We start from the raw sequence: 21,699 nt of genomic DNA on the forward strand, positions 1-21,699 counted from the left end.
GCCAGAATGGTCTCGATCTCCTAACCTCTTGATCCACCCGCCTCAGCCTCCCAGAGTGCTGGGATTACAGGCGTGAGCCACCGCGCCCGGCCTGTATAATTTGTTTTTAACTTCTGGATTTGTTTGGGCCTAATTCTGGACCTGCATCTTCAACACACAATAGATAATAGCTGTTCCCATTCAACCGAATGACTCAGTGAACCTGTGACATCTCAGCTCATTATGGAAAACACCACTTGTTACTTAATGCGCGGTAACTAGAAACTGCTGATTTCAAGAGTGATTGATCCTGCCATGGAGAGCATTATGTTGCCTCAGAGTCCTAGAGCTCTTTCTAGCAGTTTTTTTTTTTTTTTTTTTTAATGAGGATGCTAAGTGGCCTGAGACACCACTTAGCATCCCCATTCTCTTTAGATCTTCTGCATCATATGTCCCAAGTTGCAGAGCAGATTTCACAGCAACCTGAACCTCCTCCAGTAGCCTTTCTCCTTTGAGATCTACTAAAACACATCTAAATCCAAGGTCTGTCTCTTATTAATTGTGAGACACTGAAAAAATTACCATGTTTCATCAAGGCTCTGATTTCTGAATCATAAACATGATGAAGAAGAACGTCCTATCTTCTAAACTTATTGGGAAGAAAACTTAGGCACAATATTCTAAAGTGACATTTTACTGCTAACATAATCTATAACAGTTTAAATTAAGCTATGAAATAAATTAAGACTCGTCTCATTGGAGTCTAATTACTAAATCCAATTGATATTTTTCAGGACATACTTATTTTAGTTCACCTTTCAATAATTTCTTACTTATTACCATGGATCCTTCTTCATTTTTTAAGACTCTTTCATTTAAAGTGACCTAAAGCATCTTTGTTCTCTGGTTTTCCTTCTTCTCAGGAAAGTTATTTATAAGATAGTGGTAAGATTGTAATTTTTGGTCTTATTATTTTTTGGTAGCCCTTCTTTCTCACACACATAGAAAAGATATCTTCTGTCTGTGGCCATTTTCAAGTCTCAATCTACGTTCTTTAACTTTGGATGATTTAATGTATTCCCAACATCTTACTTTTTACCTATATGTTGATGACCTCCAAATTTATGTCTCTATTCCAAATGTCTCTTCCCACACATGTCATTCAAGGTCTTGCAACATTTTCTTACATACTTCTCACAGTTTTACACACGATTAGCAAAATTATTTCCACTATGTTTCACCTATATCAGATTATATAGAAACATGCATTATTTTTATCTTTCTAATTTAAATAATCTTTCTTATCTGTGGTATCAAAAATTAAAACTCAGCACTTCTGAGGACTCTTCCTCTCCAGGGCCTGATAAAGTTCAGAGGAAGTAAATTTTCCAGAATCCTGTGGCTCAGTCCTGTAATCTCAGCTTACACTGTGCCCTGCAGGAACATTTATTGTCTGAGGCCTGAGGTTTGTACGCAGGTGGCTGCTTTGGCTGTTTCCGTGTTATATCTGGATACAAGGAGCTTTGCAGAATTTGGCAGTACCCGGTCGAGCCAGCCTTCCTGGACCAAAACCTGCCACCATCCCCCTCCAAGATCCTGGATGTTTTACATCCACACATTCAAAATCACAATCTACTTCCTATTTTGGCTCTTGAGGGCTCTCTTTTCACCCTCATTGGCAGTTTCTGCCTCTTTCTGCCAATCACCTTCTTTCACAGCTTCCAGCCCTGCAAAATTCAGCATAGTCTTCCCATCCCCCTTTAATTATTTGGGGTGGGAGTAGTTGAATAAGAATTTAAATGTTATCTTTTTTATTTTCCTTATAACACATCTTATTTCATCGGTATATAATGCTGCTATTAACTTAATCAGCCAAATGTGAGACCTTAAGAATCATTTGATGTTTTTCCTTCTCAGTTCATCATCGATTCTTAATGTTTCTACTCTAAATGTCTCTCAAATCCATCCTCTGCTCACTGTCTTTACTGCCATGAACTTAGCAAAAGGCCCCATTACTATGCCCTTACTCATCTCCCTGCCTCCAGCCTCAATTCCCTTTAATCAATGTTCTAAGCTCCTGATGGAGCAATATTTCTAAAATACAAATCTCATCTTGCTACCACCTACACCACACCCACCTGCTTTAAACCACTTATTGGATTTTTTTATAATTCCCTTTGCCTAGAATTTAACTAATTACCTGATTAATGATAGTTGCTATGTACTGAAGAGTCCCTCAGTGCTGAGCATGAGTACAAGCTGTGTATTCCTGATCTCTTTTGGTCTACTATATCCTCGTGATATATATTACCCCATTCTAAGATGATGAAACTGAGAATTGGAAAGCTTGATTAATTAGCCCAAGTAATCTACCTTGCTACTGATGGAGACAAGACTCCTATCCAGATCTCTCATAATCACTTATCATTCACATATAAATCTTCCCTATTGATCCACCTCTTTGCCAGTTCCTGTCATACCAGGTGTGTTCTAGTCAAACCAAAGTACTATTTTTTATCCATTTGTTTGCTTCCCCAAGAGCCTGTCATAATTTTATCCCTTTAAATGTGTACTTCACTCTGTTTGTAACGCTGATCATGGGTTCCTTTCTCAGCCCAGTCCAAATTGAACTTAGGGCAACAAAGTGTCATCAATGCTAGGAAAATGACACAGACAAGCAATGCTCATGTTAAGCACCCCTCTTATGCTCTAGAAAGTCCTATGCACACCACCATCATTTACTCCCTGCTGTTGCCATTTTTTTTTCTCTTGAGTATTTTCACAGTAGGAAGGGATCTTCTTGAGAGTGAGACCTGTCTTTTTCACTTTTATATAACACCAGAAAGATGACAATTGGTGATAGGCATATGGACACAAATGAAGACAAGTTTACTAAGTAAATGAAAACGTGAGTAAATTAATGCATTTTGATGTTGTTCAGACTATACTGAGCTCTTATTCTTTAGTTACCGTGCAGACTGGTGATGACATCCTTCATGAGCCCAGTGATGTGTTTGGATCATGATGTTCCTTTTTTCTGAATGTCTTACTGCCTCTGTTAAGGTTTCTGTATAGGTTGCAAAACTCCAGAGCTGTAATTTGCTTCTGTTATTTTCCTTTTTGAGTCCCAATGTTCTCAGTTTGTTCGCTTCAAATTTTCCCTATTTTATTGGCATCATTAATGACCTAGTATTTTAGTATTATTTTTTCACTCTATTCATGAATCAGTCATCATCTTTTGAAAAGCTCGATGAACTTTTTTTTTTGAAATTTTAAAATTAAGACAATATTAATTTTCTTGTCAACATACCTGTCTGTGGTCAGCAGAATTCTAGGATGGCCCCTAAAATTCCTGCCACCTGATGGACACTCTGTGTGTTCCCTTCTGCATCAGTGTGGGTAGAACCTCTAAATATAAAAGGATAGTAACTCTTGGATTATGTGACATTATATAAGTCTCCATCCATTATAGCAGACTAGAGGGAGACTCTCCTGCTGGCTTTGGAGAACCAAGTTCCCATGCTGTGGCAGGGCATGTGGATAGAATCTGAAAGCAGCCTTTAGGGGCTGAGAATAAACTCTGTCCGACAACTACCAAAAAAAAAAGGGGGGGGGTGGGAGGTGGGGACCTTGGTTCTACAACCAAAAGGAACTGAATTCTATCAAAAAACATGCCAACTTGAAAAGTGGACTCTTTGAACTTCAGATGAGATAGTAGTCCCTGCCAACGTTGAATTCAACCAGAGAAACCCTGAGCAGAAGTCCCTGCTTACCTGTGCAGCACTCCAGAACCATGGAAACTGTCATGTAATAAACATGTGTGTTCTAAGCTGCTATGGGGTGGTCCTCCATTATGCCACAATAGGAAATGAATGCACTAGTCCTCATTTCTGTCAATAACCCTGTGGATATTGCTGGTATCTCACTTTCATGTGTCTTAGTTAATAGCGGGACATATTGTATTATCATTGTATTGGTCTCTTCCTTTTTCTAATGGAGACTAACCTCAGTGCTGCCTTTATACTGTTTTTTACAGATCTCCATCAAATCTGAGGGGTTTTGCTTAACAATGCTTTACTCTGCTCCACTGGTTAGATACAATACTGTCTGCTTCTAACAAATTGCCACCATTTATCAGCAATTAACGCCGGCCTAAAATGGAAGGGAAAGAAACCTCCAAGGATCAGAGAGGAGAATTTCACTTTCTGACCTTCCAATCTGTGCTTAAAAGGCAAGCATTGAATTTGTGTGTTGCTAGAGTGTTATTAAATGTAATCCTTAATTTGAGTAATACAAATGTATATTTGCATAGTAATTTGAACATTAATCTTCACAATACAATGAGAAGTCATGAGATATATTATTATCTTCATTATATCATGTATTTGATTTCGCCAAGGTTAAATAACCAAGGTTATTTAAAGCTGATCGTGAAGTTAATTTCTTTTGCTATATCATTCCTACACATGCTGCATGCCTGCCCTGCTTCCTAAGAAAATATAATCACTTATTTATTTTTTTATTTCAAACATCATAGTATTCATAAACTCTTATTGCACCCTCTGTCTTTCTTAAAATGCTGCTTCTTTTTCCAAATAGTTTTAGAAAAATTTTCAAATATGTAGCATAGTTGAAATAATTTTACAGTGTCCATTAATATATCTGTCAAGTGTCTACCATTGACATGGTACTGCATGTTACTAATATAATCTATGCAACATTATATCCATCTATTATTCTATTTATGATGTCTAAAAATTAAAATTTAGAAGTCAGTTCAGCTTTCCATAAATAGCATGCACATCATTAACTAGAATTCACCATTTTAATTTTCTTTCTTTTGAGGTTTTACTTACAATAGAAAGTACAGCTCTTAAGTGTACAGTGTCTTAGTTTTGACAAAGGTATGTACCTTTTTAAGACACCCAAAACAAACGGATATATTGTTCCAGATTATAAATATTAAGATCTTTTGTGTAACACCTACAACAATATTTCTCTAGCCTTAAAGTACGTGCCAAACTCAAAACTTGCTTAAACTGTCAGTTTTCCTTATTAACTTGAACCTGCAGAATATACTTTTCCAGGCTTGCTTACCCTGAGGCCATTTGCTTTAGAAAACTACTTTGCCTGGCACATCACATTCTTGTTTCCTTGTTCCTTTTACTCCTGATCAACCTGCTTCCCTGAGACATATAAAACCTTTGCTTATGGCCAGAAGGCAGGGGAGTCTTACTTTCACAATGACCCTCCTGCTAACCATGAATAAAGACCTTCTTTTTGCAGATCCACTCCGTGGTGCTTTATTTCAGGGCATTTTGACAAGTGAACATAAAGCTCTTTGCTTCAGATCACAAACTGGTACTAAATTATTACATAATTAATGGGAATGCTATTTCCAATTAACCAATATATAGATGGTAAATTGGTCAGCAGATGTGTCTTATTTTGGTATGTATGTTTCTGTATTTGTTGTTATTGTTGTTGTTGTATTTGCTTTTTTTTCCCATTTGTTTATACTATCTCTTTTATTTAATTAGAGAAAAAACACTTCTAAGCAGGAAAGAACACAAGAAGAGCATGGCACTAATCCTAATATGATAGAAATGTGGTAAAAATTGGACTTTAGACACATGTCCTCTTCTATCAGAAGTGAAAATAATACCCAAATAGGCATTTGAGGGTGAAAAGAAACTGCAAATGAGTAGTAAAAAATGTGAATGAGTGCATGTGAATCCCAGTGCTTTTAAGTGCCTGAATCAGTCAAGATTTAGTTCATAAAAGCCTAGTTTTGTTTGTTTGTCTGTTTGTTTTTTTGGTTTTTTGTTGTTGTTTTGTTTTGTTTTTTCAAGACTGAGTCTCGCTCTGTCGCCCAGGCTGGAGTGCAGTGGGGCGATCTCAGCTCACTGCAAGCTCCGCCTCCTGGGGTTCACGCCATTCTCCTGCGTCAGCCTCCCTGTTAGCTGGGATTACAGGCACCTGCCACCACGCCCGGCTAATTTTTTTTTGTATTTTAGTAGAGACGGGGTTTCACCATATTAGCCAGGATGGTTTCCATCTCCTGACCTTGTGATCCACCCGCCTCAGCCTCCCAAAGTGCTGGGATTGCACCCGGCCAAGTGTAGTTATTTTAACCAAGAGCTTGTTGCCTATAAAATCTGTGAAAATTTTGCAAGTCCAGATTCTAGGCTGAATCTCAAAGAATCTTTCTCAGAACTTATACAACTTGCTCTAGGCTACTCTTTATATGTTGAAAGCAAGAAATCATCAGTTGCCTAAAATGCTGTGTCAGGGCTGAGAACAAGACACTTCGCAATATGGCAATTTGGTCACTGAGAAAACTGCAGAGGCAAGAAGGTTACTCTGAACATCTCCCACCTTTCTCCCCTGATGAATGGTCATAAGTAAATTCTTTGGCCTTCCTTACCTGATAGTAGGTCATAAGAACCTCATTGCGTGGGCGTTCTACCCTAGATCCAGAGGCCAAGAAGAATCTGAACATATAAGCCTTGCTAAGTTCCTCCAAGTTTATTACCAGTAGGTCATACCCCATTTTTGTCCAATCATACTTCTACACAACTGTCCAGCTTTATTGAACCTAATCATAAAAATAGAGTTTGCCCTGGATCTTTGGGTCTTCACTTCTGAAGCCTCCCATGTCACATTAAACTTTGGTTAAATAAATTCGTTATGCTTTCCTCATGTTAATCTATGTTCTATTATAGGAGTGTAAGCCATTAGCCTTGACACGGTTGAGGATAATAAATTCCCTTTTCTCCCCTATAGCTGTCAAAGCAATGATTTCTTGACATCTTGGAATCTGGAGAATGTATAGCATAGCTCCAATGCAGGGATTAAAAGAATGAAGAAGTTGTCGCTACAACTACTTCTGCCCTTGGTACTGCTTCTGCATACCCATAAATGTAGAAAACTCTCTCTCTCTCTTTTTTTATTTTTTGCCAAACTTTCTTTCTAAAAAAACAGTGAACGACAGATAACTCCTGTGAAGGCTAATTGGAGAAAACAGATTCTATTTAGAACTGAAAATGGAAGTACAAACTAGTATGGGAAATAAACCTCTAAGACCACAAATGTCTTCAACTAGAAAAAAGCAGGAATGGGTTGAGTGAGCACATTGCCATAAATATTTTAATCTATGTATGACTAATTTTCACTTTATCATGTTGCATGTTCTTAAAGCTAATTACATAGTTGGTGGTTTATGGTACATTTAACAATGTATGCAGGAATATTCAATTTTTAACTAAGAAAAAAGGTGTCCTTCACAAATATTTTTTGAACAGGTCATGTTCACATAATTTAAAATAAATTTGAAATTAAATTGAAGCAGTGGATGGCAAGGCAATGGATATTAAATAAAAATGACTGCTCCTTTTGAAGTTAAAAAGTATATAAATTAAAATGCGATTCCAATGAACTGGTTTAACAAGACCTTAACTAGTGCCTAGAAGCAAAAACAGTTTCCACTAATTTAATTAGAAAAAAATACATGAAATAATTGAACAAAAATGACCACTTATTTCCCAAAGAGTTTCAGTTATAGCCTTTGAAATCAGGTCATAAGTGGCACTCCAAGTTTCTCCTTTCTTTAGAGAGCTAGTTGATGCCAAGTGGCAAAAACTGAGAACAAAGGGGTTAATCCAATTTCAAGTTTGTCTTTGATGCACTTCCAAATCTCCTCTTGTGGGAAATGAAAGTGAATTGCTTTAAGTAGTTACAGAGTGGAAATAGATCAGAACAGTCTATCTCTGGCCTTGGTAAGAAGATGGTTTAGCTTATTTCTTCTTTGGAACAATATGTCTTGGTTGATTGTCTGTGTCTGTTTGAAACAAAAAGACCTACAGATACCTGAAGCAAATGCATCATCATTCAACAAGTACAGTCATCTCCACGGAAAACTACTAATGGGAGATTTTATGTTAATCACAATGTCAACAGGGTTTATGTTTACTGGAAAATGTTTCTGTAAATTACTACTCCCTGTTTCATGTGCTTCTATATTGAATACTAACAGGCTAGAAAAAGATACAAAATTGGGCTCAAGTTAATATGCAAGTTTACAGTGGGAAAATACTAAATAATGTTTCTAAATAGAAAGAAAACCTCTGTTTTGTTTTTGATAATGAGAGATCTTTCATTTCTTATGAATTGCCTCCCTATTGAATAAGGTTTAAAGTGCACACAGTACCCATATGGTCCCCAGAGATCATTTATCATAACTCCTTTCAAATATAACCTCTCTTTCACCTACAAAGAAACTTAGACAACAAAGGCCACTCCTTATGTTCAGCAGAGCATATTTGGATACAATCTACTATGGTGGAGGTTATGGCACCCTCCTGCCCTATAACTAATTCATTATCATAATGTCAGATTTTCACATACACCCACATAGAAAGTACCTGGAAAGACATGCAACAGTTGGAGCAATAATGGTAACATCAGCATTGACTTATTTAGAAAGTTCAATTAAAAATTATTAAGAGCAGAAGAGCAGAATACTTCTTCCTTCTTCCTATATACTTTCAAAAAGAATAGTAGAACAAAAAATCTGCAGCTAAAATCTACAACTTACCTAGGGAAAAAGGTGTCCTTAGGAACCTTAAAACATGAGAAAATGGTGAAAAATCATTGGCTGCTACAATATCCAATGGCAGCAGCGTTTGTTTAGGAGGAAACAGAGCTAACTAAGGCAGCTGGACATCTGTTGGCTTGAAAAGAAAATATTAATTTCTATGCATGAATATACTTAAAATGTTTAATTTAAAAGTTTTTAATTATAATTTTAAAATGTATAGCCATAGAGAATGTTACTGAACCACCTTGTTATTTTGAAAAATTGTAAATAAATATCAAAAAAGTAGCACCTATCCTGCATTCTTGTATGAATTGAACTTTATGGAACCACATATTGGAAATGAGACCTTTCAATTAATATAAGTTGTTCAACTTAAAAAAATACGATAAATTATACTATCATTATTTTGCAACCACACATGAAGAAATTGATCTATAATTATTACTATTTAAAAACGTTGCAGAGAAACAACATAGTAGTGTTTGCTTCCTGAAAGGAATACACAACTTATACAATAGTATTGATCTCTATTTTCTCCTAAAATGTATGCTTTGTTTTGAGCATGACTCTATAATATTTGTCAGAACATACAAGAAACAGTAAGAATGTTGCATGACATTATAGGGGTGCTATCAGAAATGTCAAGATAATATGACTCTCTGTAGGATGAATGACCACCTAGAAGTAATGGCATAAATTTTAACATGTGAAAGAATTTAGACTACAGATACAAGAAGCTAAGAGTAATCTTGGCAGGTTAAAAATGGAGAAAATCTAATCCATGCATACCATAAGAATACAGTCAAACTCAATGACAAATTTCAACAGCAATCAGAGAGGTTAAAAACACTTCACAAACAGAGGAAAATGATGATAGGGATGACGGCTGACTTCTCATCTTCAATGCTAGAAGACAAAGAGATGGTATCTTTAAAGTTCATGAGAAAGGGATAAAGTTAACTTTGAATACTCTATCAAGTGAAATAATATTCTAGAAATAAGGATGAAATAGTGACATTCTCATATAAGAAAAGCTAAGTGAATTAATTTTTACCTGTGCTACTAGAAATGCTAAATAAAGCTCTTCCAGCTTAAGGGAACAATTAAGTGATAGAACTCTATCCATAGAAAGAAATGCAAAGCAATAGAAATAATAAAGATATGGATAAATATAGACTACTTTAATTTTTTTCCTTCAATTCATTAAAAGCAAATAAACTAACTCTTCAAAGAAAAAAATTAGAATGTGGTGCACTGTATATTTAGAAGTAAAATATGTTACAATAATAATACAAAATATGATAAGGAATGCAATGGGATGATACTGCAATTAAATTCTTAGAGTTTACCTGAAATGGTGCAACATAACTTTTAGTAGACTGATAAATTAATTAGACATACTTTAAGCCTCTGGAAAAACCACTAGAAAAAATATACAAAAAATTTCTTGTAAAAAGCAAATTGCAGAAGTAACAGAATATTCAAACAATTATTTTTAAAAGACATAAAAGAAAAAATAAGCAGATAGAAACAAAAAACAAATGGAAATAATTTTATTAAATATAAAGAACTAAATACTGCAATTTAAAGTTATTCCATGTCAGACTTGCCTATTTTATGCAGAGATAAGCTGAATGGAAAAAGATGAAAAAGGATAAACCATACCAAGTAGAAGCTCAAAAAAATAGTGGATATATTAATATTGTAAAAAAAATAGACTTTAAAAGGAGTGTTACCACAGATTAAGAGAGAACATCATGTAATAAAAGAGTGATTTCTTTAGAAAAACCTGGCAATATAAATTAGTGCATATCTAATAATAGAGTAGGAAAATATACAAAGTGACAAAAATAAAAACAGAGAAGGTCACAAACATATTTAGAGGTTTTTATCACTGCTTCCTCACTAATTAATAAGTACACAAAAAAATCAGGTTTGGGGCCGGGCATGGTGGGTCACGCCTGTAATCCCAGCACTTTGGAAGGCCAAGGCGGGCATATCACTTGAGGTCAGGATTTCAAGACCAGCCTGGCCAACATGGTGAAACCTCGCCTCTACTAAAAATACAAAAATTAGCTGGGTGTGGTGGTGCATGCCTGTAATACCAGCTACTTGGGAGGCTGAGGCACAAGAATCACTTGAACTCGGGAGGAAGAGGTTGCAGTGATCTAAGATCATGCCATTGCACTGCAGCCTGGGCAACAAAGCAAGACTCTGTATCAAAAATAATAATAAGAAGAAGAAGAAGATTTATGTCTTTGGAACAAGATTGTCAGCATGAACTAATTTACATTTATAAGATACTATTCCCACCAACTGCAGAATATACATTTTTTTCTAATGCATATAGAACATTCAGTAAGCTCTACTATATTTGGGCCATAAAACCAGACTCAAATTTCAGAATAATAAAATCTTATACAATATTGTTCTCTGTCCATAATGATATAAAATTAAACTGAGCACAGTGGCTCACGCCTGTAATCCCAGCACTTTGGGAGGCCAAGATGGGTGGATCTCCCGAGGTCAGGAGTTCCAGACCAGCCTGACAAATATAGTGAAACCCCGTCTCTACTAAAAATACAAAAATTAGCTGGGTGTGGTGGCAGATGCCTGTAATACCAGCTACTCAGGAGGCTGAGGCAGGAGGATCCCTTGAGCCCAGGAGTGGAGGTTTCAGTGAGCTGAAATCACGCCACTGCACTTCAGCCTGGGTGACAGAGTGAGACTCCATCTCAAAAAAATAAAAATAACATAAAATAAAAAATCAAGTTAAATTAAATTAAAAATCAATAAAAATAAACTTTAAAAGCATCAAATATTTATAAATGATACAATAACCTATTGAAATAACCCATTTGTCCAAGAAGAAACACAATGAAAATTTAAAAATATTTTAAAATAAATGATAATGAAAACTGCACTTGTCAAAATTTGTGACACGCACTTAAAGGAGTACTTAGAAGGAAATTCATAATTTACATGTTTATATCAGAAAAGAACAGTTTATGACTAGCCATATGTAGAAATCTGAAACTGGATCTCTTCCTTACACCTTATACAAAAATTAATTCAAGATGGATTAAAGACTTAAACGTTAGACCTAAAACCATAAAAACCCTAGAAGAAATCCTAGGCAATACCATTCAGGACATAGGCATGGGCAAAGACTTCATGTCTGAAACACCAAAAGCAATGGCAACAAAAGCCAAAATTGACAAATGGGATCTAATTAAACTAAAGAGCTTCTGCACAGCAAAAGAAACTACCATCAGAGTGAAAAAGCAACCTACAAAATGGGAGAAAATTTTTGCCATCTACTCATCTGACAAAGGGCTAACATCCAGAATCTACAAAGAACTCAAACAAATTTACAAGAAAAAAACAAACTACCCCATCAACAAGTGGGCGAACGATATGAACAGACACTTCCCAAAAGAAGACATTTATGCAGCCAACAGACACATGAAAAAATGCTCATCACTGGCCATCAGAGAAATGCAAATCAAAGCCACACTGAGATACCATCTCACACCAGTTAGAATGGCAATCATTAAAAAGTCAGGAAACAACAGGTGCTAGAGAGGATGTGGAGAAATAGGAACACTTTTACTCTGTTGGTGGGACTGTAAACTAGTTCAACCATTGTGGAAGTCGGTGTGGCGATTCCTCAGGGATCTAGAACTAGAAATACCATTAGACCCAGCCATCCCATTACTGGGTATATACCCAAAGGATTATAAATCATGCTGCTATAAAGACACATGCACAGGTGTGTTTATTGCGGCACTATTCACAATAGCAAAGACTTGGAACCAACCCAAATGTCCAACAATGACAGACTGGATTAAAAAAATGTGGCACATATACACCATGGAATACTATGCAGCCGTAAGAAACGATGAGTTCATGTCCCTTATAGGGACATGGATGAAGCTGGAAACCATCATTCTCAGCAAACTATCGCAAGGACAAAAAACCAAACACTGCATGTTCTCACTCATAGGTGGGAACTGAACAATGAGAACACTTGGACACAGGAAGGGAACATCACACACTGGGGCCTGTTGTGGGGGTGGGGAGGGGGGAGGGATAGCATTAGGAGATATACCTAATGTAAATGATGAGTTAATGGGTGCAGCACACCAACATGGCACACGTATACATACGTAACAAACCTGCACATTGTGCACATATACCCTAAAACTTAAAGTATAATAAAAAAAAATAAGAAAACAACAATTTAAAATTAAGGAGCTTATGTCCATATTAAGAAGCCAAAGAATTATATGACCATCTATGTACCCAAAGAAAATTCATATGAAAAAAACTCTACTCCTGTTCATAATAGAATTACTCAATTCTATTTCATTCTATTTCATTGAATTCTTCAATTCAATTACAAAAATAATTGAAGAAAAATGTCTCAGCCTAAGTATGGGCACTTGTAAAAACTTATAGCTAACATCATACTTACTGATGAAGCATTTCTTCTGAGATAGGACAAAAGGCATATTTTGTCTCAGCGCTTCCATTCAACATTATATCCATGGTCCTGGTTAGCACCATAAGGCAAGATAAATAAATAAATAAATGAATAAATAAATAAATAAATAACTTTATATAAGGACAGGAAAAAGGAAGTGTTCTTACACAGGAGGTATGATAGACTATTAACGAAATCTTAAGGAGAGTACTAAATCTTTTTAATAAAAAATGAATTTAGACAGATTACAGAATAGAAGGTTTTTGAAGAAAAATCAGTTGTATTTATACATACTACTGACAATTGGAAACTGAAATTTTAAAAAGTCAATTTACATTAACATAAAAAAATTAAGAAATATGCTTGTTAAATGTGCAAGACCTCTATATTTAAAAGATGAAAATATTACTGACTGAAATTAAGGAAGCCAGTGAATAACACAATATATTTATACATTGGAAAATGTAATATTTCTAAGACATCAATTATCTAAAAAAAAAGTGCTATAGATTCTATGGAAATCCAACCAAAATAACAGCATATGTTTACAGCAATTGACAAATTATTTCTAAAATGTACATAAAAACGTGAAGAGCCAAAGATATCTTGACATGAAAATCATGGATATACCTGACTTTCTGGCTATTTATCAGTCCACAATAATCATGCAAGTGTGTGATTGATATAAAAGTAAAGAAATCAGTCAGTGGAACAGAATGGAGAATTCAGAAATTAACCTCACAAATACTATCAATTAAACACAGACTTGCTAAGGCCATTCAACTGAGAAATGAAAATCTCAAAACCTGCTGCTGGAAAAAGTGGATGAACATTGGGGAAAAAAAGCACACACACACACAAAATCATATCAAATAAAAAACCTTAATCCTTACTGCACAGCACAAGCAAATATTAATTTGGAATCCTAATAGATCTAATAGTAAAAGTAACATTTTAAATTTTCTCAAAGAAAACATAGAATACTTTTGTAATGAGTAGTCAGTGATTTCTTTGAGAAACATAAAACACTGAGCTTTTATGAAAAATATATAAATCGGATATTAACAAAATTTAATTCTTTTTCATTTTATAGCACCATTAAGAAAATAAAAATCAAGCCTCACATTGAGAGGAAATGTTTCCATATCTAGTAGGTATAACACCTATGAAGGACTTATATCCTAACTTCTAACCTGTAACATGTAACCATAGATAATATATATTATATATTATATGACATACATAATACATAGAATTGACATAAAGAATATATAATCTCACCTGGTGCGCTGGCTCATGCCTGTAATTCTAGCAATTTGGGAGGCCAAGATGGGCAGATCACGAGGTCAGGAGTTTGACACCAGCCAGGCCAATATGATGAAACCCTGTCTCTACTAAAAATACAGAAATTAGCCAGGCATGGTGGTGCATGCCTGTAGTCCCAGCTACGGGGCGGGGGGCGAGGGGGGGTGCTGAGGCAGAAGAATCGCTTGAACCCTGGAGACGGATGTTGCAGTGAGCTGAGATCGTGCCACTGCACTCCAGCCTGGGTGACACAGTGAGACTCCATCTCAAAAAAAAAAAAAAAAAAATATATATATATATATACACACACATATATATGTAATCTTATATATAAGTTGACATTTTGTTACTGATATATAGGATATTATAGAAACTATATGTTTTATGGTATACTAAATTATATTATATATTACATATTATATAATTTATAATCTGTTATATGTATATTTACACATACTTATAGATAACCATATATCAATATGTAGTTATATTTATATAGCTAATTTATAATTTATACAAAATTATAAATAAAGTAGCCCAGAGTGGTCTACTTTTTGGTGCCGCTCAACTGTCGTGCAAGTAGAGCACTTGCAGACAAGACTCCATCTGCCCTACATTTATATTACATTATACTATAGTATGCTACATTTTACATTAACTGTTTAATATATTGCAATCATATTTACATATTTCTCACATATCATGTCATATAAAATAGATATGTAGAATATATGAACTATGTATCAAAAATTAAAAAGCAAAAATCCAATTTGACTTTGGCCATGATGTGAAAGAATTAGAAAATGCATATACATTGAGGATAACAGAAAAAAAATTTTAAAATCAGCATTGATAGTCTTTTTATAAAGTCCAACTTACACTGACTTCGAGACCACGTAATTCCACACCCAACTACTTACACAAGAGAAATAAAGGTATAGCTCCAGAAAAATAATTTACACATTACTTATATTTATAGAATCATTATTAATAATAGCAAAACACTGAAAGCAAATCCAATGTCCATCAGCATTAGATGGATAAAATGGGATATATTGATATACTGCAATATTCATCAATAATAAAAGACTGATACATGGGGCTGGGCACAATGGCTGACACCTGTAATCCCAACACTGGGAGACCTAGGTGACAGGATCCCTTGAGCCCAGGAGCATGAGACCAGCCTAGGCAACATACATAGTAAGACTCCATCTTCACAAAAAATACAAAAATTAGCCAGGCATGGTGGCTTGCGCTTGTGGTCCCAGCTACTTTGGAGGCTGAGGTGAGAGGATCGCTTGAGCCCAGGAGTCCATGCCTGCAGTGAGCTAGGATAGAGTCACTGTACTCCAGCATGGGCAACAGAGTGAGACCCCATTTCTAAAATAAAATAAAATAAGACTGATATATAGGAAGACATGGCTGAATTTTATAAACATTTTTTGAAAGGAATATTTCAGTTGCAAAATAGTAAGTCTGATTTCATATACATGAATTTTTAGATTAGACAACCTTAATTTTTGATAGAAAATCTGAACTATGGGGTGATGACAAAAACTGGATGGAGCCATAAGGGAAGTTTGTGGGGTGATGGAAACGTTTTCTGTTTTGATTGGGGTATAGGGTACATGATGTATACATTAGTCAAAACTCACAGAATTGTCACCTAATCTGTGCATTTCCTTGTATGTAAATTTTACTTTAATTGAAAAAGTAGATGAAAAGAAGACAAGATACAAATATTAAGAAGACGTAACATCCTATTGCAATATATGGACTTTCTTTGTATTCAGATCCAAAAAAGTAATATGTTAAAAATCACTTGTAAGACCCTTATAATATGAATACTGGAAAAACATTATGAAGTTATCATTCATTTCTTAGTGTGAAAGTGGTATTTTCAGGGCAGTTCTTCACATGGTCTTGGACTGACTTAGTTTTCCCCACCTTCTTGCTTACAGTCTCAACAACAAGTGTAGAATGTGCTAGGAATGCAATATGCTTAGGCAGAGAGAAACTGCCTGGGACTTGTCTCTCTCTCCTAGGAAATGTAATATCTTAAGTTAGGGAGAAACTATCTGGAACTAACTGGGGCTTTGTTCCTCTCTCCCTTGGAAGCAGGATGGCCTTCAAAGCTTTGCCCAGTGAGTCACATGCTCCTGAGTTAGTAGCCCAGGGTGGTCTACTTTTTGGTGTCCCTCAGCTGTCATGCAAGTGGACCACGTCAGCTGAGACTCCATCTGCCTTGGGCAACTTTCTGAACCTTGAGGATCAGCTCACAGTGGATCCAACACTTCTTATTTCCCTTCCTACCCATCTATAATTAATAAACCTGCTTTAAATAACTGTTGCACGTGAATGTGTTCCTTCTCACATTGGTAACAGTGCAGCCCAGGCTGCAGCGGGTGGAAGAGTTTGGACTCCAATTCCTGGTGATTCACATGATGATGATCTCTGCAATCTGCCCCACAATGGGAGTCCTCTTTTAGTGAACCTGCTTCCCAGTATTATGCTGCATTTTTTGAAGTCCTTATATTTTAGAAACATATACTGACATACTATATGGTGTCTGACATTTGGGAATACTAATTGCATTAGATGAAGATAAACTAAGATTGGCCATGTATGAATAATGAGTGTAATCAGTACATTATACCACACTCGATAGTTTTATTTATGTTTTAGAAGTTATGTAATATTTTTAAAAGCATAATTTATTGACTGTGCGTAGCATTGTGGGTACAAATATTTAGAAGACTCAGTTATTTTCAAGGAACTATAATTTAGATGAAATGCCAAGTGATATTAAGACCAGCTGAAATAATTTCACACAATTACTTTTGTATGATAAGAGATTTTGTCAGAAGACCAAAGATCCTGACTGGTTGAAAACCAGCACCAATGGAAAAAACATTCTTGAGTTGGGTCTAAGTGGGACAAGGAGGTTGAAGAGTGAGGGCAAGAATGTCACAAAAAGAGGGGAAGCCAAAAAAAAAAAAAAAAGAGAGAAAACACAGGATTCAGACTTCATACTTGGCCTTACCCTGAATTTGCCAATAGAAAATCAGTTCAGGGACAAGCTCCACCTTGCTAATCAATGCACACAGCTTGCCTATGACTGTTCAGGATCCATATTGCATACTTCGATTTAATAAAAAGAGAACAGTCAGGTTCTAGAAAAAAAAAACTTAAGAAAGGAGTAAGATTTTTTTTTAAAGGACAGGCATAAGGATAGGAAATAAAATGAAATTAGACAAATTTGAATTGTAAAATGAGACAATTTTTCCAGATGGGAAAAAAGACTTGGGGCACAAAGAAAGGTGATCAGTCATTTGTAGTATCATCACTACCTGGCAGAATTTCTTTTTAGCTTAGTAGATAAACCATAGCTGTGATATAAACTTATGTTCTAAGAAATTTTTTAAATCATTTTATTATGATGCACAGGGAGGCTATGAATGGTTTAACAATGTCCCAAGATCTTTAACTACTTTATCCATGAAATTGCTCAACCCAGCCCAGTCCAGGCAGGAGCATCTTCCTCCATCAACTTCAAATAGGATACTATTCTATTTTGCCACAACATGAAAAAAACATTGTGAAATATTGTTCTAATTGAAGGCTTAGGAAGTTCCAAAGGATTCCTGGGCTACTCCATTTTTCCTCCCTGAATGGAAGGATAAGAGGCACCTGTTGAAATGTGGCTGAGGAAAAACCAAGCTCAGGTATTGGGGTTCAGTTGCACTTTACCTTGGCCATGAGGGCCAATTCAAATTTCGTTACTGGTAATTAATGTAAACACTCCTATATCAGCTTGTAGTTTTGAATCTAATGCTTGTATTTGAGTGATTTTTCCCTAGGAAGTATGTAATATATAAAAGAAATATATTGATATTAATTGTGTCTTATGTAATGATATTTCCATATTGTTTTCTCAACCAAGTATGCCAGCCTTTCTGCACATCAGCAAAGCATAGCCAAGCAAACCAACAGCAAAGTTCTGAATTCTTAGTAACTTCTTTTAGTCAGCTATTCTGTACACAAAGGCACTGTAGAAAGGACATTTTAAAAATTGTATGCATTATTACATTCCTTTGTTTAACTTTTCTCTTTTTTGTCTGTCATATCACTTTTAAGTAAAAACAGTGGAGGTCACTATTGGTTGGCTGACTAACCCTATGGACAAATACTTTCTCCAAATTTAGCTTCCAATCATTGGTCTAAAGTTGCCCAAAAAAGTATATTCTGGCCAATAAAATATAAACACCTTTGTGAAGTATGGCTTCCATGAAAGTCTATTATGGGGCAAATAGGTTGTGAAATTACTGTGTCTGTCTTTGTTCTTCTTCTGGATTGCAATGCCCTAAGTGATGTTGAAGGTGAAGCAGGCACCTTGCGACCACAGAAAAGCTCACTCCACTTGAAAAATAACGGAGAAAGGAATTCTAAAGGATGCTCACATGCCTGATAACACTGGGGCTCTTGTATTAGCCCAGGACTATTTCAAACTTCTGGATATGTAGAGGCAGGAAAAAAAAAGAGCAACTGTTTAAGACAGTTTATCAGGTTGGTGGTTGTGAATACCCAGTTATTCTGTCTGAACAGATTTTTAAATGCTTCTGTTACAGGTTCAATTTATAGTCTCTCTAAAAAAAAAAAATAGTTGGTCCATCTACTGGCTTGTTTTAGGAGGTAAGAGTGATAGTTTTCTTAATAATCAGTGGGGACATTAAGGTGAAAAGGTTTTCATTGCCTGCTTCATCTTTAACATCACTTAGTGCACTCCAGGTCAGAGAAGAACAAAGGACAAAATGTTTTCACAGCCTATGTTTCCCTTTATGGGTTCTTAGAAACCTCATTCTGTGAAGTCAACTTTTATCTCACTGGTTAGAACAGAGTTATCTGGACACCCTTAAAGCAGTAATTACTATTTTGGACACCGTTAGTGACAGGATAGAGAAGAGCAGGTAATCACTGGTGAGGCAAACCTTGCTCAATTTCTCCATGAGGTGCTGTGTCTATATGTGCACGTGGGGTCAGTATTCGAAATTAAAACAAGTCTCAAATGAAAACAGTTCTAGAGCCACATTTCTTAATTCAGCTTGGTCCCACACGGATAATTTCAAATATTTTTATTTTACAAAATCCTGCTAATAATGAATGTCAGAGTATAATAGGCTAAGAAACTGGGCATATTAAAATAGCAAATTTATTGAAATCTGAAAGCAAACTGAATATTATGAAAGAATAAGTCAGTGCCTAAATCAAAGTTTTTGTTAAAAGCAATATACAATTTTTTTCCTACCTCAAAATTACAGGTACTAATATGATATAGTGTCATAGAAGCAAACTTGAAAAATCCTGTGAGGTCATAATAGGCCAGACTCCCAAACATTTTTTCACATTTTTATATTTTCTAATCCTCTATTTATTATATTTACAGAATAATTTAAAAGATAGAGAAAATACATCTTTTTAGGACTGGCGTGGTGGCTCACACCTGTAATCCCAGCACTTTGGGAGGCCGAGGTGGGTGGATCACCTGAAGTCAGGAATTCAAGACCAGCCTGGCCAAAATGGCAAAATCCTATCTGTACTAAAAATACAAAAATCAGCCAGGCATGGTGGCACATGACTGTAGTCCCAGCTACTCAGGAGGCTGAGGCAGGAAAATCACTTGAAACCGGGAGGCGAAGGTTGCAGTGAGTCGAGATCGCACTATTGCATTCCAGCCTGAGCAACAGAGCAGAGCACGACTCTGTCTCAAAAAAAAAAAAAAAAGAAAGAAAAGAAAAATACATCTTTTTGTCTCCCAAATAGTGATGTATGTTGTATTCTCACGGCTCAAGGAATCTTTTGAACTTAATTATCCATACCTTACATTTCTACTCTAGTGAAGGAGTAGGGTACTACCATTGTATCTTAACAAATCTGTAAGCTCACACAGCGTATGTTGACAGGGCCTTAAGGAAAGAGAATTAATAACACATAGTACTCAGAGATTGAAGCAGGAAAACAAAGTTTCTTACCCTGGCAAAGAAGTGCTGTGTTTCAGAGAACTTTGCAGATGAGCAGTGTAAGCCAAATTCAAAAGGGAGTTAGGGCCGGAAGTGGCGACAAGGTCAAATTTCATCAGCAACAGAATCATGTCTAGGTAAGTCTCTCAATAGATAATTACTTGAATAAAATCTTAGCTACTCTTCTAGATTTTACTTTTTAATTTTTTTTGAGAGAGTCTCCCTCTGTCGCCCAAGGTGGAATGCAGTGGTGTGATCTCGGGCCACTGCAACAACTGCCTCCCAGGTTCAAGTGATTCTCCTGCCTCAGCCTCATGAGTAGCTGGGATTACAGGCACATGCCACTAGGCCCAGCTAATTTTTATATTTTTAGTGAAGACAACGTTTCACCATGTTGGCCAGGCTGGTCTTGAACTCCTGACCTCAAGTGATCCACCCACCTCAGCCTCCCAAAGTGCCGGGATTACAGGCATGAGCCACCGCACCTGGCCCATTTCCTTCTTGGTAAATTGATATTGTAGATCAGCTCACTCTGCCATTACTACTATTCTCATGCTATGACATAGGCAGGGAGCATATATCCAGACAATTTATAACGTAGAAGTCAGGATTAAAAACTCAAGAATTTTCTTCCTAGAATTCATTGACTCAGTTACTACTATTCCAGGTAAAATTTAGAGTTAATGTACAGTTTGACTTCTTTTCAGCCCATTCTACTTCAAAGAATAAAAATTAACATTCACAATTTGGACATTAACAATTTGCACATTCCCTATCCATAGAGAATAGGAATAAAGACAAATGGATTAATTTATTTCTAAAAGCAAGTTGCTTGCAGAAATTCACATTGCTCCCACTATTTATTTATTCTTTCAAAAATTCTCGTTGAGATCCAACAAGAGCCAGAAATTATGTTCAGCACAGGTTATGAAATGACAAAGTATCAACTATACCAAGAAACCTATATCAGGGCTGCACATTTTTCTCCTGGGTCCACAAGTATAGTAAAACCTGACAGCACAATGTGGCAAGTGTTAGGACAGAAATATACATTTGGTACTATGAAGGTACTGAGGACAGAGAACTAAATGTTCTGGAGCTGGAAAGGAGAGGCAAGGGTGGTGAGTGGTACCATTAAACCATGTTTGGTGGAACTGATGAAAGCAACCTTGGTCTTTAGTAAACCAAAATTGTCCTGAGTTTATGGCTTAATAATAATATATTCTCAACAAGAAAAATTTCTCACAAACCCATGCTGTATACATCTATACAAACACAAAGGAGAGATATATTAAAAGTATACATGAATT

At 35.9% G+C, this 21,699-nt stretch overlaps 2 long non-coding RNA genes across 5 annotated transcripts in view; one reads left to right on the forward strand and one right to left on the reverse strand.

Moving 5' to 3' along the window:
* The window catches only part of LOC107967947 (uncharacterized), a 34,017-nt gene extending 30,236 nt beyond the window's left edge, over positions 1-3,781 (reverse strand). For 3 of the 4 annotated variants that reach the window (XR_010150540.1, XR_001708805.3, XR_001708806.3), the window contains exon 1: positions 3,290-3,745. This is a non-coding gene — a long non-coding RNA (uncharacterized LOC107967947). The other variant, XR_010150541.1, reaches the window with a different exon arrangement.
* Positions 3,782-3,806: 25 nt separating this feature from the next.
* Positions 3,807-16,719, forward strand: LOC107967948 (uncharacterized). Its single transcript, XR_010150539.1, has 4 exons — positions 3,807-3,896; positions 4,016-4,210; positions 14,158-14,214; positions 16,491-16,719. It is a non-coding gene; the product is annotated as an uncharacterized LOC107967948 (long non-coding RNA).
* The last annotated feature ends 4,980 nt before the right edge of the window (positions 16,720-21,699 follow it).

The sequence above is a fragment of the Pan troglodytes genome, chromosome 14 (assembly GCF_028858775.2).
Source record: "Pan troglodytes isolate AG18354 chromosome 14, NHGRI_mPanTro3-v2.0_pri, whole genome shotgun sequence".
Lineage (NCBI taxonomy): Eukaryota > Metazoa > Chordata > Mammalia > Primates > Hominidae > Pan > Pan troglodytes.